At 36.8% G+C, this 24,431-nt stretch overlaps 2 protein-coding genes across 4 annotated transcripts in view; one reads left to right on the top strand and one right to left on the bottom strand.

Moving 5' to 3' along the window:
* The window catches only part of ed (echinoid), a 127,788-nt gene that overhangs the window by 70,296 nt on the left and 33,061 nt on the right, over positions 1 to 24,431 (top strand). The window lies entirely within an intron of this gene.
* mRpL16 (mitochondrial ribosomal protein L16) overlaps positions 1 to 24,431 on the bottom strand; it is a 206,658-nt gene that overhangs the window by 181,761 nt on the left and 466 nt on the right. The window lies entirely within an intron of this gene.

Genomic DNA, 24,431 nt, shown 5'->3' with positions numbered 1-24,431 from the left:
AAGACCAGGATTAGTGCAGCCTATAGCAGCCGTAGTTTGTAGTTTGAATCTTTGGCGGTGCGTCGTACGTACGAATCGGATGCACCAATCCGTTCAAGCCAGCATGAAGTATGACCAAGGACGTCTCAGAAACTTTATGTTTTTGAATTGAAATAGAAAAAAGCCGGTATAACAAACGCAGGTAAAGGACGAAGAAATAAGGAACTATTAATTTATGAATTAATTATACAAAACAACAAAATCAAAATCACGAAAACTGTTTATAGTTATACTGCACAGAGTGAAACCATTAATATATACTGTCACGCCTCTGTACTTGTAACAAATTACCCACTCAAAGACATACATCGATTCTACCATCTTTATTCAACCCGTATACACCCCCATTGCCAATTGTGGCCCGTTAGTCTAGTCTGTAGAAAACGTGCATGTTTTATCTCCGTCTCTGTTATTTGGATGCTACGTTCCCTCCACACACTCCAAACACGTACGTACCATCCAATTCGATCCAGACGCAAAGGTTCAAACTACAAACTACAGTATGTGAGAACGTGCGGTAGGTAAGTATAAGTCGCTTTTATAGCAGGCTCTCTCTCTAGCTTTGGCACTTTTCGGAATTTGTGTACAAAAGGGCTTCAACAGTCCAAATTAAGATATTCAGCCAATAAAACTGTGCAACATAAGTGGAGTGTTCAAATAGAACGGTCCTCGTCTGCAAATTAATAATTCGACTTAATGTACCCGTAGTGTGCTGAAGCCCTCCTCTTGTCCTGTAGCAGTGACAAAGCAGATTTGCGACAAGGCAAAATTGCATTTCCATGGAACTTTAGCTTTAATGGCACCAGAAAAACTAAAAATAATTTATTTTTTTGCCACTGATTTAACACGGTCACACTACATCATTCATATTTTGCTCAGGAATAAGTAAACAAAATTACGTTTACCTTGTCCCTTTTAGGGGCTAAATTCCATTAAATATGAAAATGACGCGGTCAGGCCCTTTAGGTCCCTTCGTCCCTAAGCTAGGACATTCGATTTAATATGTAAGAAACTGGGAATATGCAGAGTATTTCAGTCTGTCGTTCTTCTGGACGTAATGTTGATTACTGTTAAGTTTCAGTAATCTCAAGAAACGAAAACGTCGTTATGATATTTGAGCAAAATTTTTACAATAAATATAATTTATATTCATTCTAATACGTATTAATTAAGAAGCAGGTGCAGCATAAAATATAGACATTGAAGAATGGGTCGCGGTATTCCGTGGGGTATTCCTGCTTATCGAAACTCGGTCCTTTAAACAGATGGTAAGAACCAGTTTAACCGACGATTTAACCGTTTTTAAAACTAGTTCTGCCAAAATTTGGAATGGCTCTTCTACGCTTCAGCGGGATTATCATGCCATATGAGGAGTTTGTTATTTTACTGTAAGTAAGTGTTACTTAATCTACCTTTCAACCACACTTTAACTTCCCAGGAACTCAACCAAAGTGGTATCTACTGAAAGTTCACATTTAGGAAATTGGGTTTTCATTTACTAAAAAAACATTTGATATTGCGTGTTTTCACAGTTTTTTTTTATCTTAACCTTTGTCTTTATGGAGTACTTCCACTTTCCCATTTTCGCTCTAATTGCAGACTTCTTCACTCGTCTCAAATTCTTTCTCAATTTCTTTTTTCAAATGTCCAGCCCTTCCTGTTCTTCTTCTTTTTCCTAATTTATTTTTGCTAATGTACCTAACTCTGACTATAATGAACTCTATGGCATTGTTACACCACGACTTTATTTATTATGGCATAATTTAAATAAAATAAAATTTAATATAGCAGCAAGTACCAAACTAGAGAGTTGGCGGTTTTTCAGCAATTTTGCCTCTGTTTAAACCCATCGGGTATGTTCTTGAAATGGTAAATCGCCAATTTTGAAACTGTCCCTTCATGGATCTGATCTTATAGAATCAGTGGCGTATCTTAGCTATAGACGTAACTTATCAATGCCCAATTTCCTTGGTGAAATCCAATATTTTGCTTTGTGCTTTTATCGTAAGGGAACTCGGCAATAACTCTTTTTATGTTAGGAATCAGTCCTTCGGTAGTCTAAAAACAGGGTTTGAGCAAACGTATCATTGTATAGAATACAAAATATGGCAGCGTCTGTTGGCTTTTACGTGGCACCTAACAGTAGAACGAACTATATACATGGCACTGGTGGGTCACGACATTATTCAGTCTGAGAATTTTAAAATTTCATACAATCTACAATTTGCGAAAAAAAAAACAGTGGCGTGTCATTTGAGCGGCAAACGGAAAAGGATTTTGATGATTCAAGAATGGTCATAGATTTTCGAGCCATTAATAAGAGAGTTGCCAAGATCATTAGCCCCCTTTTATGGAAAGAGAGTTTAAGAGAGGAAGGAGCTGAACATGCACGAAGTTTGAGAAAACAAAAAGAATTAGACAAATTCGTCTCTAATTCGTCCTCCAATTCGACCGCACCCCCTTTGAGATAGCACCCAACTCCTCTGTTAATATGTCGACTACTGCCTTTATCAAGTCTAAAATTAACGTAAAATCGAAGCCAGCTCGCATGTTATTGATGATATTTTTTACCTTCATGCAATACGAATATAAATCAAATCGATTAAACGTATCGGCCATCCATTTTCTTACAAGATTTATGAGATACTACCGCCTTCCATTAAAGAAGCGTGGTAATAACTTAATTAACTATCATTGCCAGAATCTAAATGAAGTTAAAAACTTTAAAGCACGTGTATTATGACACTGAAATCCTGTTAAGTCCTTGATTCGAGATTTAGATAAACGGCCGTTTGCCTTTATTATAAACCCAAATCCAGCGTCAAAAGCACCCATTTTAGAATTCGCGAAGTTTAATAACGCGATTAAGGGACGTGAAGGTTCTTAACTTTGGAAATCTCCGAGGACGACCGTGACCTCAATGCAAATAATACGTTGTACTTTGCCCAGAAACACGAAAAGGGTGTGTAAAAAATGCAATATAAATAATCCAACTGCAATTTCAATACATTTGATTGCAGCTGAGATAATGTAGGTGTCTACGTGCATTGTGGGTGTTCCCTGAGTTTGGGGAGTTTTAAGCTTTTCAAAGCTTCTCGCAGGATTCAGCTTACGGGTGGTTAAAAAAGAAATTTGGCAATTTTTTACATGTGCATTTTTGAAAATCACTTATAATTTTAGGAAAATGTCAGTGAATTTTCTGGAATTTGTGGTCCTCTTAACTTTTTAACATCTTCGCACAATACCTATTGCACTACTTGTTGACTTTTCATTGCGCCTTAATCGTTCCTCGCCATTTTCTTCTCTGCTACTGTATTTTCCTTATTCTTTCATGCTAATTTTCGTCCATAATTTTATTGTCCGCCAATATGCCTGCATCCCCTGATTCCGAACTTTTTGACGGACTGAGGACCATCGCCCTTTCATTAACTCGCTATTTATTCACTTTTCCTTTTTCAACAATTTATCTCAAATTCGTTACTCTCTGTTTTTTTTTTGTTTTTTTTTTTTCGTCTACATCCAATGTTCCCATCTAATTTTTTTGTTTGAATCAGGCAGCTGGTACCTTGTTTTGCCTCCACCTCTTGTATTGTATGTATCCCTGTGCCATTCAAGCTATCATCCCCCTGGGTTTCAACCCTTGTTAAGATTCATGTCGCTTCGCGCGTTTCCGCGTTATTTTATTTTCGAATTGTGTATTTTTTCGTGATAATTGTTTATTTGTTTTTTGATGGCCTTCCGACCTCTTATTTTGATACACTATGGAACGTTCTTATTAACAATATTTCCTTATCTCGTCTGCTTCTTAAGAAAGGCTATTAAAGTCTCAGCCCATCAAAGTCGACTCCCTGGAGCTTTTTATAGAAACCAGAACTTTTACTTAAATTGACTTTAAAACCGATTTTAATATGAATAATCTTCGGCTACAAAAAGGCTCAATTCTGTTAACTTGGGCACACAATGTAACCGCCAAAAACGTTATTGTTTCAACCACACTAACGTTTACGTAACCGGGCTTTAGCACACTTTAAGGTGGATTTCAGTGCCCAGAAGTCAGCTCTGTTTTAATTTTGAAAGCTGGAAAAATCCTTATCATCCTCAGTCTAAATTTGCAATATCCCAGGATAGCCTTTTGAACTTTACACTTTAAACACTCTTTATGAACTTGCTTACAGACTTCTAACACCTTTACATCGATAACTATTACATTTTTCAACGCACGACTGCACATTTTTCTCGTAATAAGCAATTTTTATGTGTCTAAGAATGCATAATATGAAAATTCCCCCTTATTCGCTATGAAAATTAGTTCCTGTTGCAGTTTACGTGTCTGAACTGCAATCAGAATTATGTAAAACTGTTGACGTTACACACGCTTCAGCCAAAGGCGTAATGTAATCAAAAAGAAACTTTTGAAATTCAGACGAGTCACACAACAGATCATACAAAATTATGATCGAGTTCACCTGCATGCAGATTTTCAGTGGAGTGGAGTGTTCCAGGGTGCCTGTGAAGGACTTGAAAAAATCAGATTATTATAGTAAGTCGATTTTTGTCCTGAATTAACATATTCAGATTTAATCTGGGCAAAAACAGCTTTCCTACGAATATCGCTCCTTGACACAGTCGATATTCTTGGGCTGCACTCTACTTTAATCTCATTATAGAGCAGCTATAATAGTGAAATAACAAGCAATTTCTATTCTCTAACTGAAAGAACTCTCCTCAAATATTTACCAAAGCATATAAAAGATTTTGTTCATTAACTGGACGCGGAATAACCGTGGGCAATAAAAGAAATTATTGCAATTATGCAGTAGCAAATGCCCTTTTTAAATTACCCTTTAAAATACCTGTGGGAATTAGTGTGATTGCTTAGTAAATTGGAGCTTTAAAGCCGTTTGTTTCGTGTAATATGTTCATCCAAGGAGTGTCATGCAAGGGTCCAAATTACGTAAGGGTCATTTGGTAGCCAGAAGAGTGAATAGTTAAAAATTAACATGACAAAGAAATTGAAAATGTGGAAAAAAGTTTGCAATTGCAGGTCGGTTGCCTTCCAGTGTCATTGATTATTTTATACGGACTTTTAGTCTAATCAAACAAGCTCATCGACTCATTTCCTTTCATTAACCCAAATGCGGCTTTGTGTGGATCTTAATTTGGAGATCATTTGATTTCGCGGTGAGCACCAAAGACCGTCAAAAGGCTCACAGATCGAATAATTCTGATTATTAATCTTTTTTTTAGGACCCATAACTCATCATCTTGTCTTCTTGTTATCCGCTCTTCTTTTGGACTCGCGCTACGGTCGATAATAATTGGCTTTTTTCGGTGTTCGGGACGCATTTTTTCCTTCCGACATTCAAATTGGTGTTTGTATTTGTGATTTAATGCTTAAAAGATTCGTCACGATGGGAAATGAGATCGACCAACCGTGCAACTTCACGGCCGATGCCCGAAAGGCTTCCGAAGAAGAAAATTAAAATTTGGCGTCGAATGACTCATCTCTTTTGTTTGACTAAATAAGTCTGTAAGCATTTCCTTCTTGTGCTCAGGAGGGCCTAATAGCCAATTTCCTTCGACGCGCCTTTCCAATTAGTCATGCTCACTACGAACAACACTCTGGTTGGTTTCCTTAGATTCGGAGACTGCAACCTTTTGTGCATAGGAAAACAATGAGCACACCCGTTTTCCCGCAACAAATATGATGTGAAAACATTAACACCAATATGGCAACTCCGCTCGATGGTAGAAGAGATGGAGTGAGCGGGTCATCGCTCTCAACCTTGATTGGCCGGTCGACCGCCATCTTGGCCAAAGAACCAGATGGTCGATGACTGCAGGCAACAACCAGGGAAATAAGAAATACAAAGAAGGAACGGTCAGATATGAAGAACGGGCCTGATACCTGCTTGGGTGAAGCAGTAGCTGATTTATGAACAGATATAGAACAAGGAGCCTATCTAGAAGTTTAATCATGATGGTCCTTTTTAAGGGGTTGCCATGTTATGAGTTTCTTGGATTTTAGATGAAAATTGTGTGTAACTGTGATGCTGGGAGGGTTCACGTCTCGATCATTAAGTTGCCAATTGTTCTTTGAAGTAAGAGTGACTTACACGTGTAATACTGATTTATGGTAAACGCAAGCGCGATTCATAGGAGTAAATAGATGACTTCAATCAATGGCCGTTTCAAGATGGTCCAGGACAGACGGACTTAAAATCTCAGTAAAGCGTAAGCTATAAGTAATCCTAACGGTTATATATACATAATAAAAAAAAAAGTCTCTTTCTTTCCAGAAAAAAGGGATATCGTCCTTTTGGTCTTTCTGTCCTTGTGGCACAAACACTTACATTGACATAAATAATCATTTATAAAAAGCAAAGAAAAGAAAGGAAAAAAATTACATTTGGAAACACTCCAGTAGAGTGGTTGAAAAGAAAACGAAGCGGGATTATCTTGTTTGTCTTGTAAGGCAAGGAGGGTACAGAGTGGCCCAGTCGTGATGATATTCCGTCTTTCCAGAATCTTACAATATTTCTCAACTTCTACGAAATTTTGTAAAATATGTTAAAGGAAGTTATGCCTTGGAATTTAGAGATGATAACACCTTAAGAACTCAGCTTCAAAACTTGAAGTTAACAAGAGAAAGATGTCGAAGGGGAATTAAGGGAGGGAAACCTCTCGGATTATCTACGAATATTTTTCTATTTTCAGAGATTTATACCTGTACATAGTGTACGCTATTTGTGCCATACATCATGATTTAGTTATCAACCAAACGTATTTTTAAAGCATTAAAAAGTAAAGATATAATAAGTCAAACATCTAACAATACAACACATCATGAGGCATGATAATCTAGCTGAAAGGTTAGGGGGGCTAAGATTTTAAATTTATGGCCAAAAGGGAACTAAAATTTCGACAGAAAACGTTTTAAAACTTGCTGAAATAGTTTTCACCATCTGTTTGATGGATCAATCCCTCGATAAGGCAAAAACACCCCAAGATCGTCTTTCGTTGACTCTATTTCTCATCACACCTGCTTCTCGATTTTTTTCAGATAAAATACTTATCAGTAAGCAATGGCAGATTTATCCCCCGCAAGATAAGTTTTACGATTTAACGGCTAGGAATGCAGACCGGTTTATACCAGTTTTTGTTATTTAACTTGTCCTATGCCAAAGATACATCTACGATTCAGTTGGCACTCATCAATTATCTCTAAACTCATTACAAGAAAACGTTTCAGTTGGTGCGCTTCGCTCTAGTAAACCAATATTGATTTTCCCTCTCAGATAAGTTTTTGGCAGAACGGCTAATATCGCCTAAAGCTAACCCAATTCAGTGGTTAGTCAGGATGTGTCACAAGCGGGCTGCGGCTAATTTTCAATGCATCTGACATAGCATCTCTCATCCCGGAACTGGAACTTCCAATAACTTTTGATTACCTGTACTTGGCCAACGTGCTTTGTCATTAATTATTTAGTTCAGGTTGGTACATGCGGGCACTTCCAGTTCGTCCTACTTTACCTCCCAAAAATTGAATCAAGTCTACTAAACGACGACCGAAACACTGAACTGGGCATTTGGATTGTGTAAATCCGTGTAATTCTGTCACCGACCTGCACAATCTGGATGAAAGTGTTAAGGGTGCACTTGTACAGGGTGCGGCATGGGAATTGAGTGTTTTTCAAATAAATATAAAATCGTCAGTTTCTGATATATAATATAATTTCGTTTTTTCCTTATAGCAGCAGGGTCGGAAACGTAGCATTTGATGGTCCTGAACGGAAAATTAGGTCCGACATGTGCCGTCCATTCTCGTTGACGCAATGTTGAAGCCGTTCAAAAAGAATTTCCACCAAGTCTCCGTTGATTGTGCTGATTTGACGTCGCATTGCCTCTTTTAATTCTTCTAACGCTTGGCCTCGTAGACACGTGCCCTCAGATAACCCCATAAAATGAATCGCATAGGGCGAGGTCAGGCGACCGAGGAGGCCATAAAATGTCACCAAAGCATTTCCTGCGCGAAACTCAGACGTTGGGGGTAACCCCTTACATTTAATCTGCACAACCGCCCTTTTCGACGGGTGGAAACGTAATTCGCATCCGTTTTACAATACGATCACTCATTCAAAGGGCAATCGAACGTTTCCGACCCGGCAAGTATCTATCGCTTGCCTCACCCTTTCGATGTCTCCTGGAATGCGCCCAGTACATTGGGGGAAAGGAGGCATTTTTCATTGTTGCACCTCCCGTTCGTAAATTGCTAACCGAAGTTAACCCTCCCGATGTAAACGGTCGAGTACTACTCGTTCTAAAAACGCTTGGTTCTCGCGCCGCACCCTGTACGATAAAGCTTCGAAGAGAAGTTTTGTTCGAACGAAGGTATGGTCGTTTAAGCCGGATTGCATCGCGATCTCATTTACTGCAGTTTCGTCAATTTGACTACAATCAATATCGTTTACGGACAGTTTCCAGCAATGGGAAGCACGGTTAATACCCTATACGTACTGTGGAATAAGTGACAAATTTACCAGTGCCAATAAAATGGTTTCAATGCTAGTACGTGACTGCCGGAAGCTGACCGAAATTCCCAGCACGAATTTTCCGTCAACAAAATCATAAATAGCCATATTTATTTCTGTTCCGATCGGTTCTCGCAACGGCCGTAACGCCTTTCCAAGCAGAGATTATGGTGTAGCTGAACACTCGTGCTGTAACAAATTACGACCATTTACTCTTTCGTTCGCTTGACAGCCGCTGGTCAAAAAATGCAGAACAAAGAGAGTTGCTGCTAACAATGGCAAACAGCTTTCATGGACGAGATAATGGCTTGCGGCCCGAGCTTGATAGCTGCGAATTATCGCATTTTTCCAATCTTACCTGAAACGCTATGCGACAATACTGAAACATCCTGTTTTAACGTCGATAACTCGTGCATTCTCCTGTAGCCCCACCGTATTACAATTATATTCGCGTGTACGCGTCCGATTGTAAAACAAAAATTTTAGTTTCGAAAAGCTGCAGACACGCACGCCGAAAGTAAAACTCATTTCTGGAAAATGCTGTGCCCGTGGAAAACCCTAATTTTTGCTAACGTAAACTTCTATTTTCTTTTTCCGATTCATATTACTAGGTGATTGAGAAGTCTTGCTCAGGAAACTGCCTAGAACGATGTCCTAAAACACCATAAAACATCCTCTGTTAAACATTTTATATGCCGTTCCCTCTGAGCACAGACAAATCGAGAGCATAATATAGGACATTAAGGCGGAGCATGCTCACGTCGGACGAATTAATAGAACTACCCAGGCTTTGAAGCATGTGGGGAGCAGAGAAAACTTATATATCCCTGAATTCGGGGATGGAACGAAACGATCTCGACCTCGAAAATAAAACTCTGCAAATTTGGTTATTATCACCTTATTTTTCCACTCAATCTCCCTGGAGTTCAACGCACTCACCCCAATGATGCTCTAAGACCCGTATGCCATTGCTATAAGAAGATTTGTCGAACTCTTCAATACACGCATTTGTTGCGGATATCACTTCAGCATCTGACCCACTTTTTTTACCCGCAAAACTTTTTTTCAAATTAGGAACAAACTGAAAAATCGAAAGGGGTCAAATCTGGTGAACAGGATGGACGTATGTGCCACTAACTGGAATCTCAACTGTTCAATTTTAATGACCGCGTCATAAAACTTGTGACGTAGTGCGTTATCCTGGCGAAGCAGGATTTCAGTTTTGACCAAATCAGGGCGTTTACACGGAATTCTTCCATGTACATAGTTATTCTAGGAGATTTAAATGATATGCTCCGTTGATGGTTTTGAAATATAGCGAATGAGAAAATTCCCTTTGCAATACAGACTCGCCCTAATCTTTTCGTCTGATTGAACACTTTAGACTTTTCTTGGAACGGGTTCACACTTTGCTGTTCCCCTGTCGGGACTGTTTTTTGGTTTCCGAGGAATAATGATGAATCCATGTTTTGTCCATCGCAATGAAACGACTCGACAAATCAATCTGTTTTTTTTTCTTTCGAAACATGTTCAAACATTAACGCGAGTCAATTTTTTTCCCCTTGCACCCCCCTCGCAGACAATTTTCTCATGTCTAAAAATCCGATCAGGATATGATGCGTCCGGTCTTTGGATATTTCCGCAGTGTTAGCAATTTCAACCAATCTTAATCACCGGTCACCTGAGACAATTTGGTGCACTTTTTCCTCCAGTGGTGGCTGATTTTTGCCTTTGCGAATGTGTCGCATCTTTTGTACTGGTTCTGCAGCGCTAATGATGGCAAATGAAAAGAACCTAATGTAGAATCTAACTCGGCTTTCACTTCTGTTGACTCTAAATCTCTGATAGAGAAGTATTTTATGACCGCACGCACTTCGTTTTTCTCCATTTCCGGCAAATACCACGCTCATGCGCATGCAAAAGTGAACACGTGAAAATTAATTGGCATTTCATCATGAAATCACAAAATCGAACAAAAGAAATATTTCGTTTGAAGTCCCGATTGAATTATCAAGGAAATCATGCTTCGGTCACCGTGAGACCGTAAATTTTACATCGCGTCCTCGTATGTTTTAGTTATTTTTATTTTTATTTTATAAATTTACCCTGAACATAAAATTTGATTTTCACCCTAACACGTCAACACCAAGTAAGTGGTAATAATCTCAAGTTCCTTGAAGAAATACCGAATTAAAATGGGGTGTTCCGGTAGGCCTTCCTTCGTTCGTGATTTCTTGATGTGGCTAGAGACATCTCTACGGACTAATAATAGTATTCACTCTTCTTAATATGTCAAACCTTTGCCCTCTAATATTAATTAGCTTAGCGCATGCTGGACTTACTAGCTGAACTAACTTTATTGGTTCGAATTGCTTATTTTCCATGAGGCAATTGTTGTGTTATGCAAACATCAGTGCTACCCAATAGTCTATGGAGAGGTAAATAAGGAAAGAATCTTCCGCAGCAGCCCTCCGTATTCGGATATTCCCCCGATAAGGCCAGTCATAAAATCTCGAATATCTCGAAAATAGGAAAAAAGTTCCTTCGGTATTGTGCAACTTTAGAACATTTGAATATATTTGATCTCCTATTTTTCAATCGAATCTCCGGCCTTTAAATCGCGTAATTTTGTACTATTCGTAACAATGCTAATATTCTTGTGTGATTATGTTGAATTTATTAACTTATTCTTGATAATTTCATTTTAATAATTACAAGTCTGCAAATAGCAGAGAACACGCTTCATATCGGTCTTCTGCTGATACTGAATCGAACCCTTTCAATATTGAATATCCCAGTTTTGTCCATAATAAAAGAAGAAAAAAAAATCACCATTTGGTTTTCGAAATTTAAAAAAACAATAGCTGGTAAATTTCTTATACTACACCACTGGGCAATGGACATATAAACGTTTTGTCCCCTGCCTTCTTTGCCTGGTCGTTTCTGGATTTTTTTTGCCATACTCTTGCTCTATTTCAGGTTCTATGCAATTGCCGTAGCCCTACGCAAACAGATTCAAGTGCTTGTAAGCTTTCTTTGCTGCATTGTCCCTCCTTTTTTCTCTATTTTTCCCTCTGTATCCAGTTTCTTTCCCATTTAGTTTGCAAAAACCCTCCTCCTCCATTTCTCCCCTCCATTCTCCGCCTCATTTTCCTCTCTACGCCGAAGAATTTTTTTACTGTTTGCAATCAGTGTTAACGCCAAAAAGGGAAGTCAGATCATGGGTAACAATGCGTAATTTAGTTCTTGCTTCAGACCCTTTTCACCACCATCGTTGGGATGGACATAGTATGCCGTGTTTTGAATCCCTAACGATGTGTTCACCTCTTCCCTACTGGCATATTACGAGTACTTTTGAGTGATATATTACTCAGACGAGTGCAATAGTGATTGTTGGTTCTAATTCAACTGATTTATAGTTTCTATGTAAGTACTGAATTATCTCCTTCTCTTCGTGCAAAGATATCAATCTACCAACAACTCCCGAAAGGAGGAAAATTAAGGCCTTGCAATGCATGCAACTGTTGCAAATTTCTGCATCATCAGGATTTATGACTAACTTCATACATTTGATCATAAACTACACAATTTGTTTAGCTTCGTTGAAAATATGATTAATTGGGTTCAGCCTTAGGTTCGCTCAGCTCAATCTCCACACGAAGCCATTTGCCACAAACAGCCCCATAATGTGCAAACATAAATATTAATTCAGAAGCAAATAGTCCTAGTTTCATTTCAGCTTATGTTTATTTCAATTATCGACCACAGATGTACGAGTAGCAAATATTTGGAATAGGACATTCGTGTTCGCTTGTAATAACCGAAAATTAATACCTACGAAATACAATGATAATTAGAAAAATGTTTCACGCAACCCTGGTCGTGTTTACGTGGAAAAACTGGCTGCTTTGAGTATTTAATGTTAATCTGTTTATGAGGTAATTAGTTTGGCAATTATGTCACACTAGCCTTAGTTTCAGTATTGTGTTGGATAATAAGGAAAATTGCCATAGTCAGGGTGCAAAAAGCCATTAAGGTGAAAGATGCTAATTAGTTTCTAGGGGCGGAGGTATCGTTTTTGTAACTAACAACATATCGAAGTTCTGCGGTTTCGAGTAACATACGAGGAGAGTCCCAAAGGTACCCGATTTGACATGTAGGTGGGGATTTTTTCTTAAAATTGGCCGATATTACAAAGACCTAACCTTAAAAACCTTATGTCTAAAGAATGAGGGATGTACTTTGATTTGTGTGAGTATTAGAGCCAAAATCGTTCAACTTGGTTCCCAACTTCCTCTCATCCATCCTATTCGCCCGATTTAGTCCCCTCGGATTATTTTCCATTTCGAAACTTGAAGGGATTTGCCAATAATGAACCGGTAGAGACCGAGTTTGTTGCCTGTTTTGAAACATTCGACGCTTCTCGCCGTATACAGAGTATAGAAATCACAGAACATCGCCGGGAAAATTGCGTTAATCTAAAAGGAGACAACGCTGAGAAATAACGTAATATTTTCCAGTTCTTCTCCTTTAAGCGTTAGGTCGGGTACTTTTGGGACTATCCTCGTATCTCAAGTATTTGAACCGTTTTTGAGTTCTTTTTCTGCATCCTATGAAAATTAGTTTCCATTAAACTTTACATGTTTATGGGAATATAAACTGAAAATTAAAACTACAGAGCCCGCAGTGTTTCGCTCATTTTTGCTCGTTGCAGGAAAATGAAATTTCCTCTAAAATTATAGCGTTTAAATATTTTCAATTATTTATTTTGATTATAAATTTAATTCCCATCACCTCTGAATAGATCCCCTTCATCATCTCCAATCAAAAATATTTGATTACAGTCGATATGTGTGATCTGATATAAAAACAGTCGTCAAAATAGCTGCAATTTGAATGGGTAGTTGCAGGAATTAAATTAACAAAACTGGAAGCTACGTTCATTTTTTGTTAAAACATGACCGAATTGCGGACAGTTTATTTGCATCAATATTTCCCTGTGGCATTGTTAAAAAAGCAATATTCAAATGAGGTCAAATCTGATTATTTATATCCAAAAGTATATACCTTAAAAAATATGAATACTATGTATATATACTTCATATATTATATAATCATCTATCTCTATATAGTCAACTAACAAATCCTCGAATACGTCCTTTCGTTATATTGGAAAATAAAATATTATGTTATATTATGAAGTGTTATTTAATGCGAATAAGTAGACCGTATTAAAAATGATGAAAAACCGAAAAGTTCGAATATCTGGAAAACTATCTCGAGCTAATAACAAATGGTTACTCTAAGTTTTGGCGAATCCGCTTGGTAGATAGGTAAAAGTATTAGGATTATTTGCTCTAATTTTTAAAATGTTTCTTAAGAAACTTTGCATAAGAACTGAAATGCTGTTGCCTAGGGAACTTTTTAAGAAGTTTGAATAAACATACGCCTAACCGTTCTAATAAAATCCGCCTTAGAATTTGGCTTTTTGTCGCACTGCAAACTAGGAGAATCACATTTATGAAGTTCGAGGTGAGTAACGAAGCAATTTTAGTTTTTAAGGCTTAAATAATTTAAATAATGCGTTCACTCACGGCAAAAAAGTGTAGTACATTTTGACGATAAAGGGGCCTGTTGTTCTTCTGCACTCCTATAATTGTAGAAAAGTGCGGTTAAATTAAAGAATATTAAAAACTTAATTATCAGGGAAACTTGAACACTTCGTATATAGGTATGTTTGGTTAAATCAGTCCGGAATGACCCCCTCTAATGTCCCATTCACGATCCTGCGCTATCTAGCAAACACCCCGTATAACGGTGCATAAACGCAAACGTTCTTTTATTTGAAAATATGCAAGGTTTTACGGAAAACAATACAAAACTTTTCCGGCTTTTCCTTGTTATTTCCCGGTTAAAAAGCAACAGTGTAAGCGTTCCTAAATGAAGCGAACGCTATTTTCCTTCTTACACGAGGATATTTCCGCAGTCAAGACGATGAAAGACTTTTTTTGGTTTAAATGGAAAACGGGACTAATTTGGCAAAGTGAAGCGCTATAGAAGGATAGTAGTCTTGATAATGGCTTTTGTGTAGTGTATAAAAGACCGTACTGAAACAACGGCGAAGGTATTGAATTTTTAGACGAGGAAATCGGGAAATACTGAGAAAATCGAATTGTTGGATGCTTCGTAGCTTTGAAAGCACGAAAACCTACCCGGAATGAGGCTCTATATCACGTAATCTAGAAAATGTCAACCGCACTACCGAAAAACTCCATTTTTCCTATACATTAAATGCTCATCATCTTAACTCTAACTTTGCATAAACTGCATAACAAGTTGATTCCCAATTGCCTATCTATAACTGGATTCGAAAACTCAAGGGAATTCCATCCTCGGACTTCCATTGGCCGACATAATAAGCAAAGTTCAAAGTTTATCACATTAGAGAACCCTGTCTAAGTGCAAGTTATACGTAAAGTTTTCTCCAAGTTTGAGTGAAGACATGACGAGAACAACTAGACTAGAATACGTATATATCGCAATCGCAACGAATTCTGAATTATGTTTAGAAGTTTTCAAGTGAAATCTCTCTAGGTATGTCATGTTTGTTGAGAAGGGAGATTCTTGCATTTGATGCAAGGAATGGACTTGACGATGACAGGAATGCGATTTATTGAAAAGTAATGATTTCTGTGTCTGGCCAACTTCATGCACGAGTTCGGTGTTCTTTCGACGCAGGACAGAGCGGTCTGGACAAATTTCGTGAAACCGAACCATAACGAACTCACATAGACATGCAGGAAAATGATTATTTTATGTCTCTAATTTTCTTAAGCTACTCCAAATGTGTCGGAGAAGCATCTCAAACATCCGAATCAAATCACGTTTCAGGCTTCGCCAAAAGGGGTTGAACCAACTTTTATTGCTGCGATAGCAAACTTATTAGGAAAAATTCTGACTTTGAGGAATGTTCTAGATATTTCGAGGTTAGTTCAGATCATCTCAACGCTTTCTTGTTTGGAAATGCTGTACATCAGTTTAGATCCGTAGTAGATTATTCTCAAACGGTTTCCATGGACTTTTCACGGATAGTGAACTTCCTCGAAATAGTTTCTAGACATTCCAGGGGTAGTTCGGACTGATTCAGGTTAGTTCGGGTTATACCAATGCTTTGTTACTTCGAAATTTCGAAGTTATTATCGAGTGCCTTGAAATTCTATTTGATTATCCCCGAATTATACATACATAGAGGGCGAAAAGTTCCACATAACTTCTTTAAACATTGAAGGAAATATTTTTAAGAAAATACTAAAATACGTCAAATATTGTTCGCCATTTTTTAAAGTACCAGACACGTGTATCATGGCGATTTTGAGTCCTTTGAGAAATTATGAACATATTTCAAGTAACACGCCCATATAATAATAATAATAATACAATCGATGGATTGTATGAAGGGGGCAATTGGAGCGGCCCGTTAGATCGCCTGACCTCAACCCTAAGAACTTTTTTAGGAGGTAATCTGAAGCATAGGATGTATTTAAATAAGCTCAATAAATACCTCCTCAAATTGCAAGAGAAGTTATTGAGGAATTTCAATTGCGGCATTCCCACTGTCGGGAAGTCGACAGGGCACAATTCGAACATTTAATATATTAGATTGCAGTAGTAGTTTGTATTGTCATTTTCCAAGTAGTAATAGTTCTATCGTTATTCCTATTTTTTGTATTTTTTTTCGAAAATAGTTAAATTTAGACGTAGATCTGTTATATGGTATATGTTCAAAATTTTTTTTAAAAACTTCAAAATGCTATAAAGTTCATGGGGTTCCATAAAAAAAATGAAAAAGTACATTTGCTATATGGACGCCCCTATACACATGTTTGTTATGTGAAAAATGAGCAATTGAAAACTATATTTGACGCGTTCCAGCATTTCCATGATAAATATTTCCTTTAATTTTGAAGGAATTAATGCGGGACTTTTGGTCGTCTAGGTATATTATCGCGTACAGTCCTTCCTAGGACTTATGGTAAACTTTCTTGAAATACCTTCTGCACTTCTCAAACTAAGTTCGTCACGCTTTCATATAGAGAAATTCTCAGATTAAATTATAATATAAATCCTTAGGCGTCTTCTGTGGACAGTAAACTTCCTTGAAATTCCCTCAAGATAATCTAGGAATAGTTCAATTAATTCCATTGCTTTAGTATTTATAAATAAGTTATAAATTAAAGTTGCAAGAGAACATTCCTCGATAGGTATATGAATATACATCATGCTTAGTTCAGATCATTCCAATGCTTTACTGTTTGCCCATCCTAGACTTATTCCAATTCAGTCAGGCCATTTTTATTCTGAAAGGAAATTTATGCTCATCAATAAAATGCGAAGGAGTTCATTATAAATCCATGAAAAAGAATATTCCGCGGATATCTGACGAATTTGTAAGCGATTCGAGAATAATCTTAAGATTTCTGACGTGGAGGTCGCCAGATGAATCACTGAACTCGCGGAAAATTGAGAGTTTTTGATTTTAATATATTAACTGTGTTGATTCTCTATTTTTCTCCATTCTTTATATTCAATTATAGTCAGATCAACGGAGCTAATTATTCATCTACTATGTTTCAAAAATAAAATAAATTTTTTAAACTCGGCATTAATTCCTCCCAAAATATTTAAAATACGTCATATTATTTAAACTAAATCTAGTCTAAATAATTGCTTATTAATGTCGGTGTTATGGTGCACAAGCGTAAATCTCGAGGAATTGAGAATTTGAATAAGCCCCAAAATTTTGGTTTAGCGTTAACCAGATGTGACCACTGAGACAGATGCGGCGGCGGTATTTTAATCCAGTTATCCAGATCATCGCCGACCTCAGGAGACGACTGAGACTGTATTCGGAAATTTCTGTATTGTCCGAACTAGATGTTTTGGAAAGAGGAGGTGCCCTCGATCTTTAGTCTTGAAGCAGTAAAGCGGTCATTAAGGTTATCGCTCAAAAGTTACTTGTATGCTCCATTCAGATTTTTACCAAAAGGTCGTTCTTAGAGATTTGGGAGACCGAAAACGCAGTTTTCGTGCGAAAATTCCTCATTTAAAGCTGTCCACAGAGCATTTCTAAAAAGGAAGCTGAACGAGGTCAAATGTCTTAGCAGAGTCTTATCCGAATGTTCCTCTAAGGGAGTATTCTAAAATACCCAAAATTGGTATTAATTTTTGGTCGGTTTGATATCGAAGATTGCAACTGGGATTTCAACTTTTTCTCCTAGGTAATTTACCACTACAATCCATACGATCTATCTTCGAAAGACAGCAAGCCGGATAGCGATCTCATCGCCCCGTTACTTGACCAGTTTGGCCGTTTTCCTCGCCAGGTCCTCGCGCCACCGCCTCTACGGCCTTCAAAATTCGCGTCCCACTGTAGCTGGAGGTTTTTGCACAGAAAACTATTCCTCTGATCGTGCTGATTATAGATTCGTTTATCATAAGCTTTTCCATTACTTGGCGATTTTCTACAACCTAAACCGTTCTACGAATTGCAGTTATAAAGAAAAGAAGGAAGCGTTGAAAATGCATGCACGATATTTTATGACACGTAAAGAGAAATTGTGCCCGTATATTCCCAACTATTTTATTTTATTAGGACGGATTTACAACCATTTTATTAGAGCAGACTACAAATTTGTCGAGAAATCTTGGCAGAATTAAGCGATTTCCCAGCAATCAAACGGAAGGTGCTTTTGAGATGCTAATGAACTAATTAATTTAATACTATGAAACCTTGTTAGGGCTGAACCTGTCACTCATTAGAAAAATTATGAAGGTATCGAGCTAATTGACATCGGGTTTAATTTCATACTTGACCGGTTTCTGCTTTTACCGTTGTCGTAACTAGATCGTACATCACATTCAGCGCGTTGAGGTTGTTTACGTTTCAAATTCCACCAAGCCTGAGTAAGGAGATTTTCATTTTTAGATCATCTTTTTTACATAGAAGGCAAAAATGTGAACATGTCAAGCAACCGGGCACTCTGGAAGCTAATACACCTACCTTTTCATTAAGGTCAACTGTTATAGGTATTCCAGGCCTGTAAGCTGGCCTTAATGAAGAGGTAGGTGTGTTAATGTCCAGAGTGTCTAACTGCTTGACATGTCGTTCTACTAACTCTAACAAATAATTGATGTCCTTTTAATGACTCCCGGGCCATAGAGAAACAACTCCGTGACCATGTATGAAACAGTGTATAAATGGGAATTATTTGTATAATTATTAATGTATTCAGCGCGGGGGAATTGAAATACCCAAACTACGTTTTAGGTTCTAAAACTGATATATTGTTTCCAATACAATTCGTTATTAGCAGTAAAATTCGCAGAAGAGCAGCAGCTCAAATGAACAAATAAAAAAAAACAAAAGAGTTTTCATTCGATTTAACAGTCCCATTCAAAAATAAATTCATCCTCCCGTTCTCATCCCCATTCTTGAATTTTTATTCAATTTCAACGTAATTTGGGTTCATAACGACCAGGCTCAGGGACATTTTTTAAATTTAACAGACAAAAAAACAGGAAAAGCGATTTCATATCGGGATCATACGATTTTAGCGCCCCTTTTATTAATCGGGCTATTTCTCTCCAGTTTTATTCCAGGCCTGACATAATGGAACCGATAATGTGTATTGAAAGCGATTTTATTGGGACGATAATATCCGTAAATTTGTTTGCGAATACGTTCGACGTGTGTTCTAGACTTTGGTTGTTGGCGATTCAAGAATTTATCAACGTGACAATAGTCGGGGAATTAATTATTATTTACCTCTTCCATTAAATCTAGAGCTTGCAAAATTTGAATTTGACGACAACCGATTTGAAACAGAAGCTGAGAGGGTACTTGGGATCGGGCAATTGGAAATAAAAAACTAGGAGGGGACACTTGTGCCCACCCGTATTGTGCCCAAAATCCAATGGTTGCGATATTTGCATTTGACGTTAATTGATGTGACAGAGAAGCATAGAATGCTTGTGATCAATTAATTGAAGATGGTATAAATTCTTTGGATGCTTTAAACGGGTGACGAAACTGCGTTAAATCGTGCACGTAGATTGGAGATATCTGCCCATAAAATTTCCATTAACAACGGTGCTTTACAGCACGTGCTTCAACGGGGATTTGAATCATTGAGGAGACTTTTAAATGGGAAATAGTGGAATAGAAAAGGACTACGAAATAAGAAAAAGCCAAGGGCATTTGCGTACGAAATCCTAGCTGGTACGTAAAACTAAAAGACTCAGGTGATTACCGAAAATTAGAAAAACAGAAATAGAGCGACCCCAGGGAAGAATATATACGGTAGAAAAGGAAAGCAAATGAATCTCTTTTTGGGGGTTAGTATAAAAAAGAAATTTTGAAATTCGGGAATATATGGTAACGAAGACTGGAAAAATACAATTAAACAAAGGAAGTATGCGATGGGGAGCGCAAATCGTCGGAGAGAAAAAGAGGCATTTAGGAATTAAAAGAAATCTATACAGAAAAAAATATAATATACAAAAATAATTTTGTTTTTTTTTTTAATGAAAATGCTCCCACGCATGAAATTTTTCAAAGAGGTCAGATAATACCGGATCATCCTTATAATAGATGGACGTAATTTTCTTATGCAACCCTATGTATATCATAGTTTCCAAATTTTTTAAGACATTTTGGGTATTTTAAGTTACGTTATAAAGATTGATTGAGGCAGAGAAAAGGGCATATTAAAAAAATTCAAGAGAAAGTAGAAAGCCGCTTGAATGGAAGAAGAAATAAAGGCATAGATTCACGCCCTTATCCCTCCGTGATTTCCTATCAATATAGTTTTTTATCGTTCAATTAAATAGTTTCACGCTTTTTTTCTGGTGTTCTTTTGCTGATTTTCTTCAAGTTCTTGCTCGAACAAATCAAGGAACTTTATCTTCTTTCAACTTTATTTGCGCTATAACTCATTTGTTATACATAATTCAAAACGACTCCATGACGATTATCTGCACTTAAATGTCGCGGAAAATATCATTCAACTTAATCTAACTCCAACATTTTTCACGCCACAAGAGTAATGTCTTACACTTCCAACTTATGAAATTTCGCTACCAGCGATAAAATTTTGTGGGAAGAAATTATGTCAAATCCCATAAACTCCGGTCCAGACCAGATGTATATTTCGTCAAGAGTCACTAGAAGGTCTGTTTAACTCTAGATTTAGGCCTCGACTTTACCAGTTAGTACTTGGCGATTTATCAGACCCTTCCATTTTAAATGAAACATTAATACTGAAAAATATATTCAGACTCGGTTATGACCAAAGTTAAATTTTAGGAATGTACAAAGTATCTATTTAGTTACGTGTTATTTGTGTTCGGATGCATCGAACGCATTTATAACGAACAATCGGTTTTTCCGATACCTTTTCTAGGAAGAATTCGCAGGTCAGATTAATTATAACGAATATTAAGAAGACAGTCCCGAAGAACATATTAGGCTAGGTTTAGGCCATTTTTCTGTTGGGATGATCTCGATACCGGGGAATCACCAGATATTGAATAGTAGCCGATTTTACGCGATTTTGTATTTTGAACGGCAAAAAGAACTCGTAGATCCAGATGACGAAGAAGACGTTGCATTGTCAGAGTGGATTAAGAAATATAATAATATGGATCTAAAAGTATACCAAAATGGATAACAATTTGCTAACAATAGATTTTCGACAAATCGTAAAAACCAAGTGCAAAGTAAAATGATCGACGACCTTAGAGTACAAAGTAAATTGTGCGTGGGTATGTAGTATTGATATGGTGTATGTACATACAAAGTAAAATATAATAATAATTTTCAATACTTAAGAATTTTTAAGGTAAACATAATAGTACGTGTATATATGTATTTACAGGGTGTCCACGCGGAAAGTTCCCCCCAACTTTTTGATATATTGTAATAGCAAAAAAATTCTAACAAAAAGTACTTAAAACTTCTTGTAGTTTTTCAAGATAATCAGCAACTCTATACAGGATCTTTCATAAACGTGTGCCAATCCAACATTACATTTTTTGAACGTTTAAGCATTATTTTCTTCACATATTTAAATTCTGTGCTTTATTACGAATTCAACAATATTCATGTCATACGGAAATCGCATAATTTTTGAAATTTTTAAAAAAATTTCAAGAGGTTATTGCCTTTATAACGAATATTTTCTATGAAAAATGGTATATTCTGAAGAAGAAAAATGCTTCAAAAGGTATTTTTTATTTTTCTTATTTTCTAAACCCAATATTTAGTTTTCAGCTCAACAATAGTATAATTAATATTAATAAGTAAAATTTAAATTAAATTAAATTGAATACAGTAACAATAAGGCAGAATAAATTTATTCCTTAGTTTCTATTATTATTTTACAGGTATTGTTCAAAGTTCCTTCCACTCTATTCATCACATAATCGATATCTTTCTTCCAAATTTTGTAGGCATTTTGTTATAATATTACCTCGATTGATGCCATTTGTTATATTTTACACTGTTCTTTTCATTATAATTATAAGAATAATCATTATAAGATTTGAGATATGACCTATACATATCGTTGAATTCGTAATGAACCGCAGAATTTAAATATGTAAAAAAATAATGCTTAACGGTTCAAGATATGCAATATGAGGTTGGCACACGTTTATTAAACACCCTATATAAAAGTGCTGACAATCTTGGACAACTAGATGTACTTTCAAGCACTTTTTGTTAAAGATTTTTTTCTATTTGAATATATTAAAAAGTTGGAGAGGGTGTGGGACTTTCGGCGTGGACAGCCTGTACATAATAACTAAAAGCGGATATAACGAACGTTCGACTATAGCGCACAAAATCTTTGGTCCCCTCGCGTTCTTTATCACCTAGTTCGACTGTATTTTCGCATCTTTCACATTTTTACAGAAATTGCAAAAATATCTATAGGTGGAAATTAAGAATTTAAAGGAAGTAAGGTAAAAGCAATCATCCGACTCAGTTATCAACCATTTGAAACAATTCGTAATAATTTAATCAAAATTCTTTAAAAAAAAAACCATTCATCGTTCTCCTAGAATAGTCGAGAGTTTATTGGACTATGAGGCAAAGAGTGGACACCTGTATCTTGATAGCAGGACATTTTCAACAGATTATATAATTTTTTTTGTTTAGATTTATTTTTATTTTAAGTTAAACAGTTAAACAAAATTAAACTAAAAGCTAAATTATGCCGAAAGGGTTTCTTAAAGTCGAAATACCCGCGTTCACCTCTACAAACTACTGCGAAGGTCAGTTCAAGGTGAATACCGATAAATGGAAAACACATGGCGCCTCCAAATATTATGTCACATCGAAATTCCAAGCATTCCACTGCGAACTATTTAGCACTCGTTAAAGGGGAAGACCTATTTAATAAAGAAATAGCTCCGAAGGATGTGAATTAATGTGTCACCATAAGTAAGACAGAGTTCCAAAACTTCCAAACGAATGCCAGATAAGGACAGAATATGTGCAACCCGCGGAGAAGGACAGAATGATAATGTTGCAGTCCTTCTCTCGATTATCTCTCTCGTTCGTCTCATAACCTCAAAATATTTGTTTTCGTTTTAATTAGGAGATCGTTAATATTCATTTATTTAGAACTTATATATCCGAAATCGAACTCAAGCATTTACTTTCTACTGTGTACTACCTTGGAATCAATATTCCTTAATATCGTAATAAACAATTCAGTTTACCCTAAGAAGTAAACTAAATTACTTTAAAAGAGTGGACGATCGCCCCATTGTATGCTGTGGAAGACGTGCAAAACCCGAGAAATAGTGGTAGCTGAACCTTTTGTTGTATTTTCGATTAGTGTTGCGAGGGAGATGTGAAAAATGCTATTCTTGAAACGCAGAAAATCATTATTTAATGAGAGAACATTACTTTCAATATGAATTTCTCGTTAAATGTCTGGTACAAGTCGAATTTCTCGCAAAACCGATTGGGGAACCGTAAAAACCGGGTAAGAACTCTTTTGCAAAATGAGGTACTTTTAGTTTTGCACGATCGTCCTCCCGCCTTAATACCATGTTTTCAGCTTATACAAGAAGTTTCTGCTCGGCACCATAAACACTCAAACTTGGTTATAGCGAACCTGAGTTTTAAAAAACGGTCGCATTTAACTAAATGTCAAGTATGTACAAAGTTTCTACTTAATTACGTGTTATTCTTGTTCGGACATAACCAACACATTTATAACGACGAATCATCGGTTTTAGCGAATGCCTTTCAAGAAAGAACTTGCAGGTCCCATCGGTTATAACGAACTAATGTCTGTTAAAAAGGCCAGCCTGAAGAATGTATTACGCTAGTTTTAAGGCGTTTTTTGTCGAGATAATCTGGACATCAGGGAATCCCCATGTATTGAATCATAGTTTATTTTGCACGGTTTTGGACTGCATTAGCAGCTGCTTTTTATTAGTATTAGATGGTAAGGCTTGAGTAATCTACAAATCCGTCGATGCCCATTTGACTTTGTATAATATTAATGTGCAAACGACTAGGTTTAGTTCGTACCCTTAGTCAACCACCCTTCAAGTGGACACAGTTAGTGTTAGCCAAGGCGAATATAGGATATGTATAGACCTATTAACTAGAATCGGATATAACAAACGCCTAGTTACAGCCAGCAAAATGGTCTGGCGTCCTCGTGTTTGTTCCAACTGTGTTGGAGTGTACATGGTGTTAGGGAAACAACTTTCGTAAATTTAACCAATGATTAAGAACATCATTTTGAACAAAGTTCCGTATAACAATTGTCAAAGTCGCGT

This window comes from Euwallacea fornicatus, chromosome 16, assembly GCF_040115645.1.
Source record: "Euwallacea fornicatus isolate EFF26 chromosome 16, ASM4011564v1, whole genome shotgun sequence".
Taxonomy (NCBI): domain Eukaryota; kingdom Metazoa; phylum Arthropoda; class Insecta; order Coleoptera; family Curculionidae; genus Euwallacea; species Euwallacea fornicatus.
This window is presented reverse-complemented; position numbering and strand designations above follow the sequence as displayed.